This window comes from Mus musculus, chromosome 15 (genome assembly GCF_000001635.26).
Source record: "Mus musculus strain C57BL/6J chromosome 15, GRCm38.p6 C57BL/6J".
NCBI lineage: Eukaryota > Metazoa > Chordata > Mammalia > Rodentia > Muridae > Mus > Mus musculus.
This window is the reverse complement of record NC_000081.6, coordinates 73,427,343-73,430,315: the sequence shown is the minus strand read 5'-3', so window position 1 is coordinate 73,430,315 and position 2,973 is coordinate 73,427,343. Positions and strand designations below refer to the sequence as shown.

At 47.6% G+C, this 2,973-nt stretch overlaps 1 pseudogene; it reads left to right on the top strand.

Annotated features, from left to right (window-relative positions):
• Gm10362 (predicted gene 10362) lies at window positions 1,392-1,993 on the top strand (annotated as a pseudogene).

Genomic DNA, 2,973 nt, shown 5'->3' with positions numbered 1-2,973 from the left:
GTGAGACTTTCAGGAGAATGTAGCACTTAGTCCTCCCTCTTTCCTTCCTGCTTCAGGAAGTTCGGGAGTGAGAGCTGCAACTTCCCCAGCAATGGCAGACCACTGTGAGTTGCTTTTGAGGATGGAGGTCAATGACAGCAGAGAAGACACACAGCGGTGTCTGGAGCTCTGCCCCCCCTTTTCTACTCTGAGCTTTGCTTACAGGACAGAGCAGGGCCTTGTGTGTTGCAGAAGATGAATCCTACAGAGGCACTGCAGCAAAGCTCCTTTGGCTTCTGTCGCCTCACCAACTCCCCTTCTGCTGCTCTCAGCACAGTCTCCTGCTACTTGTGTAGGGACCCGACCTGTCTTGTCTGCTTTTCCCCACGATCTGCTCGAGTCTGCGTATCACCCTGTGCCTCCGCCCCCCTGCTGCTCCCCCAGCCAGGGATGTCCTTCCAAACCTTGTCTCTTTGGATGGCTCCATGTCATAATTACCTGTCTACTTGTCTGTTTTCCATCAAACAGGTACAACCTGATATTTAGCATCTGCTCCAGGTGTATGTGTGTGTGTATGTGTGCTCGGGTTTGGTGCATGGAGTTTGCATGATGCATGGGAAAAAGAATGGATGTTGCAGACTCGGGAGGTGGCTGGGGGGCGGGGTGACTTCACATTCTGCAACTAGATCCATCAGTCTCTTCCCACCAGCTGCTGCCCACCTGGCTCTTTTCTCATGCAGGGGAGAGGGCCATGTGTTTCCAGAGCAACTTCCTGCCATGCTCCCCTCATATATGCCAACACAGGCCTGATTGTGAATGGTTTGTGTCAGACTTGAAGGTGTTCTGGATGCTATCACAATTTCCCCCAAAATGAATGAATAGGATGGTGACTGATTATTTCCAAAGCAGGCAACCCATCCTTACAGGTCCAGATAGAAAGGGATGAATAAATGAACGCATTGGGGAGAAGCATGAAGTTGGCTATGTAAAGTTCACTTCCATCAGTCTGCCTGCTCCAAGCTTAGGTGTGGCCACACTAGTGATTTCCTCCCAAAGCATAAGGTTTGGACATCGGGGAGAGTGACAGTCCTGACCAACTTCCAGGCAGCCACACTTGATATCAACAGGCATATGTTGTGTCAACAGCACATACTCAGTATGTTGTGACAATGATAATTTCTTTGGAGTCTTCTTCATACTGGCCTATAACACCTGTGTTTTCATGGGAAGAACACCAGACAAATGTCACTACTGGACTACCATAGAAAATGTCCAACAGGACTCCTCAATAGTCCATCAAGGTGCAGGCTGCGGAGCAGCGAGAGGGGGCGGGCATGGGTGACGGGGCCAGGCCACCGGCGGAGCTGCGGGAGGCTCGGACCGAACGGGGACGTCCGAGGCTCGGCTTCTACGGTCACCTGCCAAGATGGTTCGCTACTCTCTTGACCCAGAAAACCCCACAAAATCATGCAAATCAAGAGGGTCAAACCTTCGTGTTCACTTTAAGAACACCCGGGAAACTGCCCAGGCCATCAAGGGAATGCATATCCGCAAAGCCACCAAGTATCTGAAGGATGTCACTTTAAAGAAGCAATGTGTGCCATTCTGGCGGTATAATGGTGGAGTTGGTAAGTGCGCCCAGGCCAAACAGTGGGGCTGGACACAGGGTCGGTGGCCAAAAAAGAGTGCTGAATTTTTGCTGCACATGCTTAAAAATGCCGAGAGTAACGCTGAACTTAAGGGTTTAGACGTAGATTCTCTAGTCATTGAACACATCCAGGTGAACAAGGCACCTAAGATGCGCCGACGAACCTACAGAGCTCATGGCCGGATTAACCTATACATGAGCTCCCCCTGCCACATTGAGATGATCCTCACTGAGAAGGAACAGATCGTTCCAAAGCCAGAAGAGGAGGTTGCACAGAAGAAAAAGATATCCCAGAAGAAACTGAAGAAACAAAAACTCATGGCACAGGAATAAATTCAGCATAAAATAAAGGCAGATAAAGTTAAAAAAAAAATAGGGCTGGCGAGATGGCTCGGCGGGTAAGAGCACTGACTGCTCTTCTAAAGGTCCTGAGTTCAAATCCCAGCAACCGCATGGTGGCTCACAACCATCTGTCATGAAACCTGACGGCCCTGTTCTGGTGTGTCTGAAGACAGCTACAGTGTACATATTTATAATAATAAATAAATAAATCTTTGGGCTGGTGTGGAGCAGGGGTCCTAAATTCAATTCCCAACAACACATGAAGGCTTACAACAGCTACAGTGTACACATACATACACATAAAAAAAATAGTCCATCAAAAAGCAAAAACACACTGGACATATTCTTATAAAAAAGTCGCAGCCAGGTGAGCTCTGGAGGGCACTGGTAAGCTGGGTGGTGTCCTTAGAAATACCCAGCTCTTCTGTCTCTTGTCTGTGAGATACAGACAAGTCTGGAAGCATCAGCTGCATGGCAAGGAGCCACAGGAACTTCTTAGAGCTGTAACATCAGTACTTGGAAAGGTGAGGCAGGAGGATGGTTATAAGTTTGAGACCTTGTCTCAAAGAAAACTCCAGCCTAGTCGGGCGGTGGTGGCACACGCCTTTAATCCCAGCACTTGGGAGGCAGAGGCAGGAGGATTTCTGAGTTTGAGTCCAGCCTGGTCTACAAAGTGAGTTCCAGGACAGCCAGGGCTACACAGAAAAACCCTGTCTTGAAAAACCAAAAAACAAAACAAAACAAAACTCTAGCCTTATTCATATTTAACAAAATTTTGATATTCATACATCATAGTTTTACTTAGCTTTTTGTTAAATAGACATTTGTAAGATATACAAGTCCTTATTTCATAAACGTAGGAAAATGAACTTTCTCTTTTTGAGACAGGGTCTCAGTATGTAGACCAGGCAAGCCTCTGCTTTCTGAGTGCTGGGATTAAAGGTGTGTATCACCACATCTGGCCAGAAAATATCCTCTTGATCACATTGCCTTTAATGTACCCT